The following is a 22,105-nucleotide window of genomic DNA, read 5'->3' on the forward strand; positions in this document are numbered from 1 at the left end:
CCAGGCTGGGGCCGAAGGAGAGGGGGACAAGGACAGGCAGGGGCCTCTATGTCATGATAAAGGTCTTCCTCCACCACCTCCCCCGCCCCAAGCAATGGAATAAACAGGAAGTGGTAAAAGGGATTTGGGCTGAGAGGTGACAAGGTCCGATTTAGATCATTTTGGCTGAGCGTGGAAGCCCATTTCTAGAAGCAAGTACTTAGGAGCGCACACCCAATCGTTTTGCTAATTGTGTGTATTTTTAGGGCTTCAAAGGTCTTCCTGAAAGTCCATCTAAGGGAGTCCAAACCTCAACTAAAAAATCCTGGCATTAAAGAAAGGAAAAGGCGGAGCCCACACTCTGGAAGGAAATGATCTTCATGCCCCTGGGAAGGCCCTTCTCCTACCTGGTGTCCCTGCTGGCCCACCTGACTTGGGGCCTGCAGTAGAGGGGGGGGGGCAGGGGGCTGCTCCAGCTCATGTACTAACCCTGACCTGTCGCTGCCATCAGATTGCAGCTCTTATCTGATGCCAGCGACACAGGTCAGGGTCTGTGCAGAAACCCTGGGAGTGGGGTGGAGGCAGGTGGTGAGAGAAAGTCAACCTTCTCTCTCTCCCAGGTTGCTTGTCACCCCCGCCCCGCAAACCCCAAACACACACACACACACACACACACACACACACTTTCAAGGAAACAGCACCCGCAGAAGCCCTCCCTAGCACCCCCTGCCAGTTACTGCAGTGCCAAATGTCTTGGCTCCGCCCTGCTGGGCCCCTGACCCCGGGGCTGTGCCTCTGGGTGCTCCTGGTCTTGCCGAGAGAAATGGGCCCTGAGTCAGGCCCTCTGCTCCAACCCGGTGGCCACCTGTGCTTCTGGGGAACTTCGGAGGCTGGGAAACCGTCAAAGAGCAGTTAATCACTAACTAGCTGGAGATAAGAGAGGGAGAGGGAAACAATGGAGAACATGCCCAACCCAGAGCTTAGAGCCTCCCTGCCTGCACATGCCAGGACCTCACCCGCCGGGGGGAGCTGGGATCAAATGGAGGTTGTTCACGAGGGAGAAGTGACATGCAGTCTTGGCAGGGCTGCACCAACCCGGGACTGAGGGTCTGACAGGGGCCACGGCCCCTTCCCCACAGGCCCTTTCCTCCAGCTAAGCCTGGGCCCCAGGGACAAAGGGGCAGGTACCCAGGGAGGCTTCCTTTATCTCTATGGTGAGGCTCTGAAGTGCGGACGGGGCCATTTGTTATGGCAGCCGGTGCCCGGACATGGAGATCAAAGATAAATCAGTCTGTCTTCCCTCCCCTGCCCGTGGTGGGAAGAGGGGGAAAGAGACAGACACGAATGACACGGTTTCCACTACCTGCTAAGCTGGGAGAGGGGAAGACAGACAGGCTGGGATCTAGGAGGGAAGGGCCAGCCCTCCCTGGGGAGGTCGGGAAGGACACTCACCGTCATTCACCGAGGAATTGCCAATGTGAGCCTCAGGCATTGTCCTAGGCCAGCGGTTCTCAACCTGTGGGTCGCGACCCCTCTGGCGGTCGAACGACCCTTTCACAGGGGTCGCCTAAGACCATCCTGCATATCAGATATTTACATGACGATTCATAACAGTAGCAACATTAAAGTTATGAAGTAGCAACGAAAATAATTTTATGGTCGGGTCACAACATGAGGAACTGTATTTAAAGGGCCAGAAGGTTGAGAACCACTGTCCTAGGTGCTTCCTATACAGTATCTCTTACCCACAACCCCCCTGCATGGGAGCTGTTAGCCCTCCGTTGCACATGGATACACACAGCTGGTAAATGCCGGAGCTGGGATTGGAACTCAGGGCTTCTTGACCTTAAACTACATCACTTTCCTTCCAACGACTTGGATGCTGGGGAAAAGCAAAGTTCCAGACTTCCGCTCAAGCTGCTGGCAGCCATTCCTGCCTTGGTATGACTGATGTGGATGCTTATGTGGCTTTAGGGCAGGAAGGTGGTGGTGGTGGGGGGTGCTTGCTGAGAGTAGAGAAAAAGGGTCCCCCAGCCAGAGGAAAAGGAGCCAACCTGTGGGCACCTGGCTTCCTATACAGTATCTCTCACCCACAACCCCCCTGCATGGGAGCTGTTAGCCCTCCTTTACACATGGATACACACAGCTGGTAAATGCTGGAGCTGGGATTGGAACTCGGAGCTTCTTGACCTTAAACTACATCACTTTCCTTCCAAAGACTTGGATGCTGGGGAAAAGCGAAGTTCCAGACTTCTGCTCAAGCTGCTGGCAGCCATTCCTGCCTTCATATGACTGATGTGGATGCTTATGTGGCTTCAGGGCAGGAAGGTGGTGGTGGTGGGAGGGGGGGGCGGTGCTTGCTGAGAGTAGAGAAAAAGGGTCTCCCAGCCAGAGGAAAAGGAGCCAACCTGTGGGCACCTGGTTCCCCTTTTCCCACTTTTCTTACCCCTGCTGACCTGATAGTTTTTCATTTCTGTCTTCTGAGAACTGCCCTGGGAAGCATGCCTGCCTTTCCCCAGATGGTATCAGGGTTCCGCACAGTTACCTCATCATCTTTATTACCTCCTGGCTCTTCGGGATCTCGGAGATAAAACGCTCTGCCTCCCGAGAGCTCTGAGAGGCTTGTAGAGAAACACCCAAAGGACCGCCAGCTGGAGCCTGACCTCCGCCCACCCAGCCCTCCCAGCTGCACCTCCGCTGGGGCGGGGGCGGTGGTAGGGGTGGGGGGGAGTGTCCTGGGCTGCTCCCACCGCCATTTGGCCAGGTGAACTCCTTCCTTTGGGTCTCAGGGCCAAGCTAGCCGGATGCAGGAGGAAAACGTGTTGACTCTTCCGGGGTGGGGGCTCAGGACCGAAAGCAGGAAGATTGCCTTCCCTACTACAAGGTAGGCTCTCCTACCTGCTGACAACAGCCAAAGCTTTGGAGCGCCTCATATGTAGCAAGCACTCGGCAGAGTGTCAGCACCTATGAATGAATTAAACCTCCCAATAACTCCATCAAACATTGACTGTTATCATCCCCTCCCCCCTCTATAGGCAAGCAAACCTGGGACCCGTAACTGGCTCAAGGCTACACTGCTGGTGAGTAGCAGAGCTGGGCTTCGAATCCAGGAGATCAGGCTCCAGGACCATAGTCTGGGGCCAGCTGTGTCAGAATCACCCAGAAGCCTCCCGGGAAAGCAGAATCCCAGTTCATCCCAAACTCCCTGAATCAGCACCTCCGTTGCATACACCATCCCCAGGTGAGTCCTGCGGCATGACAGTCTGAGAGGCGCTGCCCCTGCTAACCCCTACGCTCTCCTCCCGGTAGGAGAGTTGGTTCATTTATTTGAGTGGTGAATGATTCCCCAGCTCTGGACACTGTCCCAGGCAAGTGATGGAGGCTGAGACAAACATCGTCACCGAACTGTTGGCCGTGCCCTCCATGTGGAGTGGGGTGAGGTGGTGTGAGCCGGGATGCTGGCGGTGAGACCGTGGCTGAGTCATTTCACCTTCCTTGGTCCCAGGTTAAAAGGACTCCAGTGTAAGGGAGACAGGAGTACCGCCCCCTCTGCAGCCAAGAGACAGGGCTTTCCCAAACCCCTCATCCAGGACACGAGGGTCCTAGATAGCTCGGGGGGGGGGGGTTCCCATCCTCATTTTTTTCTCTTGGTGAAATCCTGCCCACAGCTGTGAGTGGGTGACTTCGGCCACACATCCAGTGTGGGTAGAAATCGGATAGGGCGAGTGGTGGGGAGAGGCCGAGGATCCCGGCCTCTGACGTTAGGGACCTGGTGTTTCGAAGGGAAAGGGGCAGATACGACCTGGACAGTGTGGATTGTGTTGGGGCTCCCTCTTCTCTCCTGCTCTTGGTGAAATCCTGCCCACAGCTGTGAGTGGGTGACTTCGGCCACACATCCAGTGTGGGTAGAAATCGGATAGGGCGAGTGGTGGGGAGAGGCCGAGGATCCCGGCCTCTGACGTTAGGGACCTGGTGTTTCGAAGGGAAAGGGGCAGATACGACCTGGACAGTGTGGATTGTGTTGGGGCTCCCTCTTCTCTCCTGTCCTCTTGTCTTCCTGCAAAACTCTTTGAGACCCTTTCAGTTACCAAGATAAAAACCAGCCCCATGTTAACACTAGCCAGCATTTCTCTAGCCCAGCCGTGGGCAAACTACGGCCCGCGGGCCGGATCCGGCCCGTTTGAAATGAATAAAACTAAAAAAAAAAAAGACCGTACCCTTTTATGTAATGATGTTTACTTTGAATTTATATTAGTTCACACAAACACTCCATCCATGCTTTTGTTCCAGCCCTCCGGTCCAGTTTAAGAACCCATTGTGGCCCTCGAGTCAAAAAGTTTGCCCACCCCTGCTCTAGCCCCTAGTCCCAGCACAAGGCACTTGACATACATAATGCGACGGAGTCTTTCAAACGACCCGAGGACACATAAGAATCATCATTACTCCCACCTGAGAGCCAAGGGGGCTGGGGCTGAGTGGGTAAGCCACTTGCCTGGCCCTCAGCCGCTTCCTCCTCCTGGGCAGCCCAGATTTGAAGCCAGGGTTGCGGGATGCCAAAGCCCAAGTACTAGAGCAGTGCACCCACTGCCCTGATAAGATAACTGTGGGCAGTTACTCAGCCACGCGGGAAGGGGACTGAACAGGCGTTTCCAAGCAAGAAGGTTGGCTCCCAGAGCCAGCTGACGCTCAGACTCTTGGAAGGAGCACAGTATTCAGCGTTCCAGGCCCCATCTCTCAGTGACTCTGGCGGCCAGGTGCCTTGCACTTTGGCACTGCCCCTCAGGTGCTCCCGATGCTGAGCCTGTGAGGGGCCCAATGGAGCCGGGGACAGACGGGAGCAGTGGGGGCTGGACCGGAAGGAGCACAGTGTTCAGCGTTCCAGGCCCCATCTCTCAGTGACTCTGGCTGCCGCGTCTGTGTGGGGCCCAGGTGCCTTGCACTTTGGCACTGCCCCTCAGGTGTTCCCGATGCTGAGCCTGTGAGGGGCCCCATGGAGCCGGGGACAGACGGGAGCAGTGGGGGCTGGACGCAGTCCTTCCTCACTCAGTGCAGGAGAGCTTGTTGGCTTCTGAGAGTGAAGGGTAATTAACGTGGAGGGAGCTTCCCGCCAGTGACCTTTGCCCTCAGTGAAAGTGTGGAGACTGAGATAAGGGAGATAGCCACTGGTGAAAGGGCAGAAGGTTTACCGTCTGAGCTCCTGTGGCCTCTCTCCCCGAGACAGTGTGGGGCGGGCCCAGGGGTGCTGGAGGGTGGGTGGGGGAACGAAGGTGACAGGTGTGGGATGAATGAAAGCATTAAGCAGTCAACCTTGGGGCTATCCCCATTCTGGTGCTTAAAAGCCCAGGAACAAGGTGACCCGAGCTTTGCGGGCGTTGAGATGCAACGCTGCCCTCGGCCACACTCTTGGCACAGCCCAGGTGAAGTCTCCCAGACACCAGGTGCTTTGCCACATCCATTGACCACCTGCCCTGTTAGCCTCTTAGATCCTTGTTTAAAATGACTCACTGATGAAAAGACGTTAAAAAGTGATTATATCACTATCTTTCCTGTTAGCCTCTTAGATTGTTTAAAATGACTCACCGATGAAAAGACGTTAAAAAGTGATTATATCACTATCTTTAATGGGATATTAGCATCACTTGTATGCATAGACGTAAACTGTTAATAAACAGGATGAAAACCCAACAATGAGATTAACGTCACACTGGATCCTGCAACTACGCCCATCCTGGGGAAACGGGGTAGCAGTGGACTGAGGTCTTCTGTAAAGTCTGTGAAGGATTGAAAGAACTGGAAAGGGTGCGTATTTGTCACTATGTGAGTCAATATGGTGAGATCCAGGCCCATGTGTCATCTGACAGCCCCTTTATAAACATAGCACCAGCCCTAGCTGGTTTGGCTCAGTGGATAGAGCGTCGGCTTGCAGACTGAAGGGTCCCGAGTTCGATTCCTGTCAAGGGCACATGCCTGGGTTCCGGGCTCGATCCCTAGTGGGGGGCGTGTAGGAGACAGCCAATCAATGATTCTCTGTCATCATTGATGTTTCTCTCTCTCCCTCTCCCTTCCTCTCTGAAATCAGTAAAATATATATTCAAAAAACAAATAAATAAATACAGCACCAGAATGTAACATCCATGAGGACAGGCTTTTGTTTGTTTAAATCTGTTGTAGTCCCTGCTCTATGCCTAGAGCCTGCAGCAGTGCCTGGGACACAATAGGTGCTTATTGAAAGCATGAACTGTGGGGCACGTGGACTGGGTTGTTCCTTTCCCTCCCTCTCTTCTTTCCAGACTGAGAAGCAGGATGTCAAAGTGTGGAGGGCATCCGACTGGTAACCAAATATCTTGGTTCCTTGATCCTAGTCCAGACACTCACGTAGGACTCAGAACTCAAGGAAACTGACCCAGAATCCGTTTCTGTCCCAGCCTCAGCTTCCCACAACCTGGCTGCCCGTGTCACCTGGTGGTGTGGTGAGGACCCAATGAGATCCTGGGTGGGTGAGGACTTTGTGTGCTGTCAAGCTCTGTGCACAGGGGAAGGGTTGAGTAAATGGCAGGGGAGATGCCTGAGTGTGATCCCAATGACGCTGCACCCCAAACCTGCCCCTAGAACATTTTCTCTGCCCTCGTCTTAGGGAGAACCCACTTGCTTTCCTTCTCTTAGCATTGGACAGTCATGCTGACATGGGGGTCACAGTCAGACCTTACACTGCTGAGATCGAGACCGGTTTCTGTGTTCTGCTGACTCCTGGGAAGGGTGACCCAGGAAGGATGTTGAGTGCTTATTTTTAGTGGAACCATGATTATACTGCTAATAATATTAATAACAATATAATCCTACTAATCATGCAAGGAGACACCCACTTGTCTGTGATTGAGCCAACCTTGCCTGAAGGCAGGGAATGGCCTCCTGGCCTCCTGAGCCTGGTCACAGCCCTCCGGTTCTATTACCACCTTGTAAACCTGAGGATGTTCTGCTTTTTCACTAAGACATTGTGGTTAGAACCTGCCAGAAATTTCTCACAACGTTTCTCCCAAGAGTCACTGCCTTCTGTCACATGTCTTGTCATTTAAGGCTTAAGCGTTCCCAGCCAGGGGCAGAGAGGAACTGGCCCCGTAGATGAAGGCAGCAGCCTTTATGTGACACCTGCCAGGGCTGTGAGGCTATGTTCTATTGCTGAAGTCTGGTACCTGTCATCTACTGTGGGGTGACAGACATACTGCATCATTCTCCTTTCATTGATTACACACTTAGGGGGTCCACTGTGCTGGTCCAGCCAGAGAGAGAGAAGCAACGAAGCCATTACAATGCAGTGCAGTAGGTGCCAGAGAGAGGAAGACCAAGGGAGAGGGGAGGCAACAACTCAGGAGTGGGGGAAATGGTGGCAGGGTGAGCTAATCGATCAGGAAAGCCCCCTCCCACCTCCCTCTCCCCCTGCCCTCGCCCCCAAGAGCCAAGCCATGTTTTGGCTGAGATCTGAAGGATGTGTAGCAGTTAGCCAGGGAAGAAAGGAAGAGCAAGTGGAATAAGTGTGCTCTGGATGAATGGTTTAGCATAGGTAATGGATTAGCACAGGGGTGGGGAACATCCAGCCTGTGGGCCTTATAAGACCCATGAAATCATTTGGTCTGGCCCTACCAAGGCATTAGGGGTGAGTTAATTAACGTTTGACCATATATAGCAGGCTAATTTTTAAGTTGGTAATTTTGTAGGGCCCTCGAATGATGTTATAAATATCCAAATGACCCTTGGCAGAAAAAAGGTTCCCCACCCCTGGCATAAGCAGAAAGAGAAAGAGGGGGGAGATTGGCTGGCCTGTTTGGGGTCCTGAATGGAGTCAATATGTAGAATGACAGGTGAGAAATAACTGAAGATGAGGCTGAAAAATAGGTGCCAGATCCCATGGGGCCTTGTGCTTCACCATGCCTTTCACCTTCCCCTTTCTCTCCTCCACTCTCAACGTTCTTAGCCATGCCCAGGTATTCTGTGTTTCACCTGTGCCAGAGGACTTGTGAGGCAGGCGTCATGTGATTTGGCCCATGGAAGAAATATTGCAGGTATCCGCTGGGAGGGCTAGAAAGGTGCCTAGTGGTGCTGGAGACCGACAACCTGGGCTCCACGTCCTGGCTCTATCAACCACCAGCCATTGATGTGGGGGGAGAACATGTTTCCTTTCTGAGTTTCTCTTCTGTAAACTAGGATAGTCTTATGGGATGGTGTGGGATTTAAAGGAGGTTTTACTTGTGAAAATGCTTTATAAACGGCAAAGCTCTGAATACATGTTTATTTGGGACTATTACACTTTATTAGAGGATTCTACTGGAGGGATGGCAGGGACAGAAATGGAGAGATCTGTTGTGTTAGGATATATTATATTGTGTTAGAATGTGAACTTTCCTCCCAACCCAGTTCCCAGCAACAATATTCATTTTTTTTGCTGTATATTCTCTCAGATACACACAAAATATATATGTTTAAACAAAAATACTATCACATGATAAGCCTTGTTTTTAACTTTTTTTTTTACTGAATATGGACATTTTTTAATATCATAACACATAGATGTAACTCTATCTTCCTAATATTACTTCACTAGAGGTCTGGTGCACAAATTCGTGCATGGGTGGGCTCCTGAGGGGCCTGGAGAGAGGCGGGGAAGTGATTGGCCGGCTGTGGGACGCCCTTGCCGGCCAAGGTTCTGGATCCATCCTGCTGACATTCGCGCTGGTTGTCGGGAGCCACCTGATGACTGCTTTTATAGTGTTTCGTCCTTGCGGAGCTTCTAGGGAGGGAAGGCGGCGGACTTCCAGGAGGCAGATGGCGCTGTTGGGATTGTGCTGGTGGCGCTGGTCCATCGGTGCCTGGTTGGTTCTCTGGAGATTGGACCTGCAGGACTACTGAGGGAGGGGTAGCTGCAGGTGGGCTGGTGGGCCACCTGGGACCGGTCTCAGCTGAGCAGTGCTCCTGCTGTGTGAGCACACTGACCACCAGGGGGCAGCTTCTGCATTGAGCATCTGCCCCCTGGTGGTCAGTGCGCATCATAGCAACCGGTTGTTCTGGTCGTTTGGCCACTTAAGCTTTTATATATATAGATGGTATGTAGTCCACAGTTTTATGTAAGTGTTCTCCTATTGAGGGATTCTAGTGTTATTTTCAGCAAATATTTCTGTGGTCTTGTGTACATATATCTAGGGGGAAATTCTGAGAAGTGGGGTTTTCAAGGATATGAACATTCACATTTTGATAAGATACCACCAAATTACTCTCCGTAAGATTATGCACACATACCCTCCCTCAAGTTGTGTGCCTGCCTCCCCAGTCCCCAACCAACCTTGGTGTCATCAGTTCTGGTGGGGCTTTAATGATGACATCCTCCTCCTCCCTCCACTGGCCATGCGGCCACTGAGCAACTTTGTCTCACTGCTCCTGTGCCCAACAGGCAGAGTGCTCTGTGACACAGGAGGCAGGAGCCATCTGAGAAATGGTTACCCAACAAGATGGTAGGAATCCGGCCTGAGGCTATATGGAAAAATTGCTTTGATGTTTAAACGGCATAGCACAGATTTTTGTTGTGTTTGGAGGAATGGTAGTTTGAGATGGGAGAAGGGTGTGGACAAGATGGAAGTTGTTAGTTTGAAAAAGTATGACTTTGGCCTGACTGATGTGGCTCAGTGGCTGAGCATCAACCTATGAAGCAGGAGGTCATGGTTCAATTCCTGATCAGGGCACATGCTCGGGTTGCGGGCTTGACCCCCAGAGTGGGGTGTGCAGGAGGCAGCTGATCAATGATTCCCTTTCATCATTGATGTTTCTATCTTTCTCCCCCTCTCCCTTCCTCTCTGAAATCAATAATATATATATATATATATATTTTTTAAAGTGTGACTTTGTTATTGTCAAGCTGTGGCTGGTCACATGTCCTGGTCACATCAGGCCTTGGGTGTTACAACATGCAAAACACCAGGTAATCAAATAGCATTTCCGTGGAAAGAGCCTGTGACCTTTGGTGCCATGTGCAGGTGAGACTCTCAGAAAGCGGGGCGGCGGGGGGTGGGGGGGGGAGCAGAGTAGAGAGGGAGGGGAAGGAGCCTCTCTAGCCTCTGCAACCTAAAACAAGGGGCCATTGGAAAGTTCCAGAACCTGATTACGGACAACACAGGCCCCACTGCTGGCAAGTCTGGGGTAACCAAAGACTTAAGAACCTGAGTTTGCAGTTGGTCGCCAACTCAACTGGCCCCATTTTAAAGCTCCCATAAGTAGGGGCAGGGAGTCAACCCCAATGAACAATGAGGAGATGGTGATCAATGAAAATCATGAAAGACAGAAGGCTGAGCACCAGGGAAGGAGGAGGCAGAATTCAGATTTCATGTATTATCTAATTTAGTTCCCTTAAATGACCCTACAGAGTTAGTATTGTTATAGCCTACATTTAATAAACGAGGAAGTGGAAACTCAGAGAGGTAAGTCACTTGGCCAAGTCACACAGCCAGATGTGGAACACGAACTTAGGTCTATCTGACCCTAACCCAAAACGCTGCCATAAATTGCTGGGTTTGACAGTGGTAGGTTTTTATTTTCTATCTGGATGAAAAAGGACCTATTTATAACCGGTTGTAGGACACCACGAGGAGCCATGAATTCCATTTTTCAACCACTTTGCTGTTTCCTGTATATTTGATAATTCTATCATGCCCTCCTCCCATCCTTTTTGAGAGAATTGGGCTAGTGGGGGCAGTCTTGGGGGACTTAGGCATAGAGTTACGGAGAGAGGAAAGGCAAGGAGGTCATGTGAGGTGGTAGTTGGATGGCGAGTGGGGAGTTTCTTGTACTTTTGTTTAAAAAGTTCTAGTTGGGTCCCCAGTGGCTTGGTGGAACCTGTAGACCTCCTCAAAGACTTTGAGGTTGTGACTCATCCTCAAAGTTCTATAAACCAGCCAGCCCTTTGCCTCCTGCTGCCTCTCTGCCTGTAATTACCTTTGCCACAGGTTACTGCCTGGCTTTGTTCTGCGGTGAGATGCTCTTGCCTTGGTCCCTGGGGGTTGCTGAGTCACTCTTAGGTTTACAGATGCTTATCGGGACTGCTGAATAATTTGCTATCACCTCAAAGGGCAATACTGTTAGGGAAGGAGGGGGTGCTCCCATGGAGGGACTGTGCCCACCCAGGGTCCCTCACTGTCCTTTCCAGGCACTACTAAGAAGCAGGACTCTGAGAACTGTGGACGGGTACGTTCCTGTGAGTTGGGCGCGTTCACATGTGTGATCTCATTAAAAGCTTTACAGAACATGTTACAAGAGATAGTACACAGGGTAACGAAGGAGAGAGGGTAGAGAGCAAGGTTCTTCTGTTGGACCGCCTGGGTTTCAGACCCAGCTCCGCCACTTTAGATGTAGGACTTTGGCCAAATTTTCGACCTCCTCTGAGCCCCAATTTTCTCAATTGTAAAATACAGATAAAAACCATAACTGCATCGATGGGTTTTTGAGAGGATTTGATGCGAAGATGGGAGTGCTGAGCACACTGTACTTCACAAGGGGTGACAATGATGATGATGATGATGATACTGGATGGATATTCTGCCCATTTTGCAGATGGGAGAACTGAGCCCCGAGTTGTCCGAAGTGGCGTTGCTTGTCAGCGGTAGAGCTGGGATAAAAGCCTGTCCGTTTCCAAGTGAGGAGCCCTTTCCTCTGTGCTGGACAGTTTGCGGGAAGGGGTCTGCATAATAGACTGTTGAAAAAATATATGTTCAAACTTCAGTGGTTCACAGGCCTGGGTTGGTTCTATGCTTTCTCCTCAGTCTGCAGCTGAGGAGCAGTGTAATGTAATTATGTAAATACTTATGCAGGGTTCTGGGAAACCCAGCAGGGTTTCAGGGTAAGCCATCTCCCAGCAAGCAAGGGCTCGCCTGCTAATTCCTCTTCTCTCCAAGGCTGATCAGATTGCCCTGTGCCCCATCAAATGCCAGTTTCCTTCTATTCGAAGGGGGGGGAGAAAGTGGTCGGCTTCTACCGAGGCACGGGGAGAGAGTGGCTTCTGCATATGGTTAGGTGGTGGTTGGGGCTAGAGGCCCTGAGGTCTGTCCTTCCCAGCAGTGCGACCTTGGGCAAGTTATTAAATCTCTCTCGGCTTCAGTTTCCTCGTCCTTAAAATTGGGGATTAGATTGCTACGTGGAGGGGCTGTTGTGAGGACTAACTGCACACACAGTACTTAGTATCTGGCACATAGTAAGTGCTTGATAAAAGCAGTAACACAGAGCTGGGCGGATGGTGGGTTTCTTTGGCTTTGCTGGCAAGTCTCTTGTTTGCTGCCATTCAGAGACCCTGGTGGAGACCACCTCTGTTTTGGCTACATGACCCTTGGCATGTTGGCTCCAAAGAGAGATATTCAGCAGGCATTCACCAGCTCATAGGTCCTTTGCCACTGTGGCAATGTCTTTCTACACTGCTCTCAGTCTAGCCTCCAAAGGTATTACGAACAGAACTACTTAGGATGTTCTGGCCAACTCCCTAAACATACATTCCCTCTGTTTTCCCCACCGCAGCCCTGGGGGGTGGTGTTATCTCCAATTGCAGAGGAGAAAATAGGATCTTGGAGATGGTAGGTAACTGCCCAAGGACACACAGCGGTTAGAAAAGATCAGATGGGAGCACAGCCTACGTGACCTACAGCCGGATCGACAGCCCTTTCTGGTTTGCTTGGGATCACGGAGTTCCCCGGGAGATGGGACGTTCAGTACTAAAGCTGGGAACGTTTAGGTGAGTTGGTTACTCATTGCAGCCAGTTTCGGCTGTGCTTCTGGAAGAGAGGGGGAGCTGCAAGGAGAGGACAGCAGGAGAACTCTGCGCTGTTTCTTTCTGAAAAGAGGTCCAGGCTTTTCCCATCCCTGCCAGAGTTTTTGGGGGTCCTCCTCTCTTCAGCAGTAGCTACAGAGCCTTGCACCTGTAGGTGCTCAATATATTCTGTGGGTCTGATTCCTGTGGGGAATCAGAGTTGTCTGTGCTGAAGGTGTCTCCCTGCGGCTCACCACGGAGGCAGAGGAGCCACTGGGAACCATGGACTTGACCACTGATGCGTGGCCTCTGGAAAGACAGGAAGCCCAGTGGGGGCATCCTTGAAACCATTTCGTGTGCATCACACGTTGCAGGGACGTGGGGAGGATCTCAGGAGATGCACAGAGGAAACAATTTCTCAAGTGTCATAGACACACAGGATATGTGGGTTATGAGACCAGACACCAGAGCCCCGACTCTGGGCTTTCAACCTCTGAGCAATGTCAATTCTCAGGAGTCATGCCAGGCTTTTCTGGGGATAGGACAATGAAGACCCTGTCTGCCCGGGCACCCAGGTTCACTGGGCAAAGCCACACCCCAAAGTGGCCCCACACAGCAGAATAGGACACGTGCTGATGTCTCACTTCATTAGAGTCTTTGTTTCATGACAACAGAATTTTCATCCTTTCTTTCCTCCTAAGGCTGAATTCTCGTCGCCTGGCACGGTAGAAGCTCAATGAATATTTGTAGAATGTTGACAATTGAATGGCTCCAAGTCCCAACACACCGTTCTGGGAGATTTAAATTCTGATGAAGCGATTGGGATTGACTGATGAGGAAATGGGTTGGGTTCCACTGAGCAAAGATAGGAAAGGACAGTCCACATGGTGGGAGGAGCAGGAAGCCGGGAAGCAGGTGATACCTGTGCAGAAACGACCTGGTCCACTATGTCTGGGATGTAGCTTATGGGTCCGTTGGAGACCAGGGAACTTAGGACGTGGTGAAGAGCAGTTGGTGGAGGATGGGTACATGGCACACCCTCAGGGAGTCTGCCCTGTCTGTCTTTGAGCCACTGTTTCTAAAACTTCACATTTCATTGCCACTACTTTTGCAATCTCTGTGTACCCACCTCTATTATTTACTTAATGATTTTCACATTGATTCTCTCTTTTACTTTACTAAGTTTGTTTTCATATCAGAATGATATAACTGTTAAAATAAAAATAATTAATTGCATTTAAAATCATCTTGCGCCACAGCCTTGGTAGGTGTACTTCCCTCTGAGGAGTACAGCCCTAAGGAAAGGAGAGTTGGCAAAGATTTGTGAACAAGGGAATGATCAAGTTGCTTTTTGAGAAGGCAGCCAAGGAATGGGCGTGTGTGTATAAAATTCTGGTACAGTTGCGACTACAATGATAAGAAATATTACCAAGGTGAGTTTTGGGGGCACTGGGATAAAACATACAGAAACTCCCCACCCCACCCCCTTCTTCTGTCTGTTTCCTTCTTGGTCTCACTTTACCCTCTTTCCCAGCAACTTTCTCTACTGCTGGTGCTTGATGCCAGCTGCTCTGCGGGATGGAGAGGATCTGCAGATAGAGGAATGAACAGTCCACTCCAAGTGAAGCTGTGGGCCACGCAGTGACCTATGGTGGATCTGGATACCCGGTAATCGTGTTTATTTTGGCACAGTACTGTGGCTTCCTAGGCATCTTACCTTTCCACAAATGTTACCCCCAGCCAAGGCTCAAGTTCTCAGAGCATTGACCCAACCCCTAATAAACCCATTTTCCCAGCTGCCCATTCAGTTTCCAAGTTAAGGTGACCTGCCAAGCTAGAAAGAAAAGGGATTAGCAAATCTCAGACATTTGCCAAGAGTAGCCTCCTCCACCACAACCACACACAATTGTGAGATCTAAGGTGGGACTCCCTGAAGTTTTCTGCTCTAGTGGTCTGGCAACTCTTGGAGAACCACAAACTGGTGAATCTGAGAACAGTAAACCCTGGGTAGACTTTGAAGTCTTCAAGTGTTGATGGGAAAAGTCCATCAGAGCCGGACTTTGGTGTTGGTGGAGAGTGTCCACAGCAAGCTGACCATGCCCTTCATGCACACTCACCTTGTCAGGGGTGGCTCCTGACCCTTGCCCTCTGTATCCCGTTCTTTCCAGCATAACAGAGTTCAAGGGCCTCCTTGTGTTCCACTGTAAGGAAGGGGTAGACTGTGGCTGGTCCCTTTCACAGCTGGGCTGTCCTCCCAGAAGTTTTCAGATTAACCGACTGTAGATTTGGGGCTGGGTTTGCAGAGGAGTTCCTTATTTCACTTTTACTGTACACCCACCTACACAATATTTTTTGGTTCCCAGAATTTCAGAGCTGTTAACCTCCAACCTTAAATCAGGATTCTCATAAAACTTTCCTGGGGCCCTGTCATAAAAGAAACTAGGTCTCAAAATGGGACTGTTCTGTATGCAGTCCTTGTTCAGGAAAACAGGATGACTAATTCCAAACCCTGAACTCACATGAGGTCACCAAGAATGGGGGTGGGGGAGACAAAGGGGAAACAATCATATACATACCATGATACACGTGGGGAGATTCATCTGGACTTCCCCCAAATATGGAATTATTCTGAAATAACTCCAAGGGCTTCTTTCTTGACATGCCACCAGCCTACAGGTGCATATGTTTTGAATGGACCCAATGGATCATTTATTTATGCAAATGAGTTTGTTTGTTTGTTTGCATAGTCCCAGCACTTGTCAATTCTCTGATATCATTTCTAGGAGGTTTTTAGATGCATTCTTTCCAGAGGAATGATCAGGTCCAGAATTCCTGATTTCTATCTGGAGGGCATTTAGGAGCAGAATCTGGTTGATGAGCATTTTACATTTTCTTGAAGCACTCTCAATTGTTTATGAAAAATGGGGATTGAGAAACTGATTTAGTGGGGGGCAGCCCCACGCCCAACAAGGTTCCCCTGCTGCCCTCAACCTTCATACTTAATGCCTTCATCATCACTCCATCTCTTTGCTCTATTCCTCTGCTGTTTCTGGATCCAGGTGCCGAAGGATTTCTCACTGTGGTATTTAACCTGCTTCAGCGCCATGAGGTCTGGGGGGGAGAGGAGGACAGGGTGACCTTTGTGTTAAAAGAGTCTCATGACTTCCCAGGCAAGACCAAGTCACAGCTTCTTCCAATGGGTTTCCCCTCAATTCTTATTCTAATCATTTAATGTTTAAAATATTTGGTGTTGAAGGACAAGGGCCGAAGACTGTCCTAGGAGATCCACCACACGTCTGTTTCCCTATTTCAGACATTTTTTTTCAACTTTACAATCTGTCTTCTAAGAAAGATTCACATTTCTAATTGCCTTCCAGAACTCAGCTTGGTTCTCCATGTCGGTGTAAGATATTATAGTCCAAATTTCAACAGGCTGTTAAGCTTCTCTTTTTTGAAGAGGGTTGTGGTTAAGAAATCTTCTTTTGGAATGACAGTAACTCTGGCTACTTGCTCCACTGTGTGACCTTGGCCAAGTTACTTATCAAGCCTGTGAGGCTCAGTTTCCTCATCTGTAAAGTGAGAATAGTAATGGTACCTTCCTGATGGAGTCTGGTAAGGATTAAACGAGGTGATGCGGGTTAAATTCTTAGTCTAGGGACCGGGACATGGTGAAAGCTTAATGTATGTGTGAATGGTCATGATTACTCTTCCTTTTTCCTAGAACTTTTCCACTTCTGCCCCCTTCTCCTGCTTTGTATTTTGAAATGTGGAGTTACCTAACCACCTGTAGGTGACTTCATATACTGTGGAGGGGGTCTCTTGGGATTCAAGTTCTATACTTGGAGGATGAGGTAAACATTTTCCAAGACCCCACCAAGTGCCAGGCACTCTGCAAGTGCTTTATGCAATTTCCCACTTAACTTTCCAAAAGGAGAACATTCATATTCCCAACAAACAGATGGAGAAACTGAGACTTAAATTTTAAGTAAATGTGACAAGTTTTTCCTGGTCTGTTTGGCTTCAGAACCAATGTTCTTTCTACTGCACAGGCTATTTCTGAGAAAGCTGAGCCAGTTTGTCTTTTTAGGGTAAAGAAATAGGTTCTGAGCACCCCTAGTCTTCCAATACCAAGGTTCTCCCAAGTCATTTGACATGTAGATGGTGATTTTAAACATTTTCTAGATGGGTTGAGAGTTTGCTATCTCTCATGGTCTCTGGGTGAGAGACCAAGCACTGAGACCCACACCCAAGGTCAGCTCAATTCAAATGTCTCCTGAGATGGTAGCAACCACGTCTTCTGGTTTATCAGTAGTGGAATGATATGGGAGTCTACACCATCTAAATGGTTGGTGATGGGCGCAACATTGATGATTATCTCTGTGATCACTCCACCCCTGGAGGTGCCAATTATATGGTGAGGAACTCAAGAATCAGAACCTGTAAAAGGGATTCTGATGCTCCATTAGCTTGGAGCGAGGACACAGAGTCCAAAGGATGATATAGTAGAAAAGGCTGAGTGCTGATGGGTGAGGGGAAGGGTGACTGATTAAAGGAGACTGCAGCTGACTCACCTCCATTCCCTATGCAGCCACAGCTCTATAATCTGCTTTATATTTGGGGGTTCCATGATCATGGAAAAGGAATTCTGCTAAAATAATGTGTAAAAAAACAACTGTTGTAATTACAAGAAACTCTTTCCCACACAAAAAAAGAAAATACTGGCTGTAGGAAGTTTGCTTGGAAGTGGCCAACTTTTGCCTGGCCTTCCCTCCCGCTCAGGGACTGAGAACTGAGCCTTCCTAAAGACCTGATGGAAATATTGTTTAGAATCCCAAATGGTTTCATTGAAAATGAGGTCGGCAGTGAAGTTGGCATTAAGTCAGGGCACTATGTACAGCGATTTGTGAGGAAAGATAAGGTCACAAAGAGAACAATAAGATATAGGTGAGGCAGATGGAGTATCACAGAGGTGAGCTAAGTTAGGCATGAATGGAAGTATCTTGAGAATAATTAAAATATGAAAGGGAGTTCAGAAAATTCATCTTTGGTACATAGGTAAGATTGGTGACATATTAAGATTGCGTGTCTGTGTGTGTGCGCACGCGCAGTGGGTCATTCTTTCCAAAAATGGTGAGCCACCTGCCCCCCTCCAGCACTGAGGTTGCCTTCCACCTCAGCAGTTCAGTGGTATGTGCCTTTGGCAGAGGATTTGCTCAGCGTGTAGGCCTGGATGTGATGGCAAAGACACAATCAGAGGATGCCCTGCAAATCGGTTAGGGCAGCTGTCGATGTCAGACCTCCCAAACAGAACTCAGGGGCACCTTTATGTGCCATGCTTCTCCTCAGAGGATTTTAAAAGGGCCAGGCATCTAATCTAAGCCCAAATGTAAAGATTTTGAAAATGTGGCTTTTAGTGGTTGAGCAGGAGAGTAAGAAGCAAGATTATATTTGTTAACCTTAATTCCTTAGTTGACTCTATCCAAAGTAATGGATGATAATACAGTGGGACCTTGGTTCTGAAGGCTGTTCAAGAAGTGATTTGTCCAAAAACTGAAGAATTTTTCCCCCTTTAGAAATAATGTAAATTCAATTAATTCATTCCAGACCCCCCAAATGATTGTCTTAACCTTTTTTTTGAATACATGTTGAATGTACTGTTTAATTTATTTAAAAAAAAACCCTCCTTTTTCTTAAATTTATTGAACCGCCCCCTACTAGCCTTAAAAGAATCACTTTCAGGATTCATTCCATGGGTGTCTTTCAAGAAGTCAGTTTTTGGCATCAGGAAGTGGCTCGTTTTTCCATTGATATTTTTTTTAGAGAATAGAGGGGAGGAAGAAGGGGGAAGAGAGAGAAACATTGATGTGAAAGAGACACACCGATGGGTTGCCTCCAGTTCATACCCTAACTGACCAAGCCTTTGACCCAGAATTAAACCTCGACCCTTCAATCCATGGGCCAATGCTCCAACCAATGAGCAAAACCGGCCAGGGCTTGGCATCGTCACTTTTTCACATATCATTGCCTCTGAACAGCTTTTCTACCTCTTCAATTGCTTGTGATCATTGCTTCTTTCACACCCTCAGCAACATTAGCACTCTTGTGGCCTCTTTATGTTTTGAAATTGTGCTAATCTCCTTTGTTTGTTGCCTGAGAGACGTTTTTTGTCATGCTGAGGTATCAGCATGAGAGGGTGGTCAGGTAGAAAACAGAACTTTGGTTTGACAACAGAGAAATTTTTTGGTGAACAACTTGGTCAAGAACCGAATTGTTTGAGATGGGAGACGTTGGAGAATTGAGGTTTGACTGTCTTCTGCTCTATGTAATCCCTTCCCCAACACTAGATAGAGGTTCTTGTTCCTGTCAGTCCTACAGTTATATTCGTAGGTGTCGCTCACTAAATAGTTGTCATGTTCTGCCCTGGAAGTAACTCCATGTCATCAGGAGGGGATGATAGACAGAAACATATATAAACACACACTTGCTTTCAAAAATAAATATAGGGCTTCTAAAAGGTGCTGTGTAAAGTAAGCAAGCATTCTCTTCCTTGCAAAGCAGGCACACACTCTCATCGACCTTGTAACCACAGTCTGTGTTGGTATTAAGACTCAGACCCCTTAGGGCTTGATACTTGGCTTAGAGTGATTCTTTGTCTTGGCCTTGATTTCGGAATTAAGGTCTTTGGGCTTCTTTGGTTCTGTAATGTATATCTTCTAACAGACAATCCAACCAAAAGCAGGATCCCCAGGCTGCTGGTTTGCTCCGCCCCCTTTTCCTCCATGGGAACCAGCGTCAGGACTCCATTCAAATCCTCCATGTTTTTGTGTGGGTCTGAGGCAGTAATAGGGAAGACCAGGAAGATCTCTCTGCAGAGCAATTGGGTCTGTAAAGTTGGTTCCAGTTCCCAGTGTTATCTTGATCTTGGCTTGAGGATATAAAGGCTCTGGTGTGTTTGATATTTTTGTGATTATACCTTTAAACTTCTGATCCATGAGAGACATGGTTGACTATTTGAGACTCACGCGATAGAAGTCCTCAGCCTCAAATCCAACTTTTAGCATTATCAGTTAAATATCAGAACTTTATCCATTCTATCTATCTATCTATCTATCTATCTATCTATCTATCTATCATTGGTCTATCTATCTCTGTCATCTATCTTTGATGCAAGTACTATCTTCTTGAAGTTGATCATAGGGTAAAAGACCTCATCTATACCTATAAAGAGGAAATATGCAAATTAGGCTGGGACGCTGTAATGGGTCACTACTGGACAAGAGGAGGGTGTGCACGCAGGTGAGGCCTGGAGTGGAGACGAAGGCAAAGACAGGGGGGCTGGTGAGCCACCACGCCTGGCTCGGGCCGGCCCCCCCAGAGCTGGAGCGGACACGGACAGGGACAGGGGGGCCGGCCTGCAGCCTCTGCAGCCGAGCACAGGCCCAGAGAGGAGACGACGAGCCCACCTCCCACGGAGCAGCGTGGCTCCCTCCTGCCTCCTGCAGAATCGGTGTGGGTCCGGGTCCCTCCTGGCTCCTGCAGAAGCGGCTCAGCTCACTCCTGGTTCCCGTGGGCGCCGGCGGCTTGCTTCCGCCTCCTGCGGAAGCCACATGGCTCCTGTGGAAGCAGTGCGGCTCCCGGCAGTGTGCCATGGTTCCCACAGGCTCCTGGTGGCGCACTGCGGTTCCCGCTGGCTCCTGCAGAAGTGGCAGGGGGCCTACTGCATGCGATATCGCACAATGGGCTACTAGTCTATAATAATAAAAGCATAATATGCTAATTAGACCTGATAGCCAAAGACCTTCCGGATAACCTTCTGGACAAAGCCAAGGCTGTAAGGGCTGAGGCAACCACCACGGCTGCGAGGGGTGAGCCCCTTGCATGAATTTTGTGCATCGGGCCTCTAGTACATACATACTCTGAAGGAATTTCTCTATGCATGCAGCATGTCTAAAAATCTAGTTTTTGGGGGGAGTGAGAAGGAGATGGGGGTATTATTTTTGTTTTTCTTCTGGGTAGTTCAACTAAGTCCCAAGTAAAGAAGAGAACCAATAGTAAGTACCCATTAAATACCAGACACATTGTTAAGTACTTTATAGACATAAAAACTCCACAAATACGGTGGCTTATGAGTATGAGGTGACATCTTTCCATCCCCTTTTGTCTCCACCATCCCAAAATGATTCTTCTCAAGAGTGTCTTAAGGGAGCCATCCTCTGATCTAAAATGGGCAGGATAAAGAAATGGAGATGTTACTGGAACTTTTCAGCTAGAAAATAAAGGGCTTACAATTAAAGGTGGTTGGCACTGGCCCAGAGAGTGACGTCACTTTTGGAGTTGCTTTTGAAGTTCACCACCTCTTGACCACACAGCCCCTATCTACCTCCCCTCTGTGCCCTCTGCTGTCTTCAGGCTGATCTCAGACAAAACTGTAAAAGGAGTCCCACTGGCACTAATAATACCCTGCTTCTTCAACACACACACATGTACATGCACACACACATGCCCTGTAGCGGGTGGAGTACTACTTCAGTTGCTACTCCTGATTCATCACTCAAGAAAAAAAAACAAACAAAACACCAAACAAACAAACAAAAAAACCCCATACATCACCAGGCTGTTCCTTCAGGCCCTGCTCTCAGATCTGGAGCTGATAGACTAATTGGGGCTAATGTGATAATGGGCAATAATGACAGTTACTGTTTTTATCAGACATTTACATTTTAACAAGGCTCTTGGGAAAGACATGATTGAAGAGAGGGAATGGTGGGGAATGTTTAGTGAAGGAAAGGAGGCAGAGGGGCTTTTCGGAGCCTCCCTAAGTGGTATCCCTAACCTCAAAAACCTTCCCCACCTGCCTGAGCTCCAAGACCCCACCAAACCCACCCGAACCCTCCCCGCAAGTCTTCTCCACCGTCACAAACCTTGGCATTCATGTTGCATTAAACTAGGCAAACAACCAAGAAAAGGAATGTTACTACTGCTCACTCACCTTAACATGACAACCACTTAGTTTTTGTTCGATGCGGCCTTTGCTCATACACAGACTTTTCTTTTTCACACAAGGAACTTCTTGGTTTCAATCACAGAATCTTTGTGTCTTTGCCAAAACTCAATTTCCCTTTCCTCTCCCAGAGAGGAGTTAAAGAAATCTGCTTGGACGCTTAGCTCATGCCAGGCCAGTGGCCAGAAAGACCTGGGAGAAAGTTAATGGTTAGGGGAGGGAACGTTTCCGTGCCAGGAACAGTCCCTCACCTGTGTGCCCTGGGGGCCCAGTGAAGCAGGCCCTTGTCCCACGGGGATTGCATGGGTATTTAAAATCCAAAGAGCCTCCCCAGGGGGCTCTTGCCCCAAAGG

Source organism: Myotis brandtii, unplaced genomic scaffold (assembly GCF_000412655.1).
Source record: "Myotis brandtii unplaced genomic scaffold, ASM41265v1 scaffold187, whole genome shotgun sequence".
Classification (NCBI taxonomy): Eukaryota; Metazoa; Chordata; class Mammalia; order Chiroptera; family Vespertilionidae; genus Myotis; species Myotis brandtii.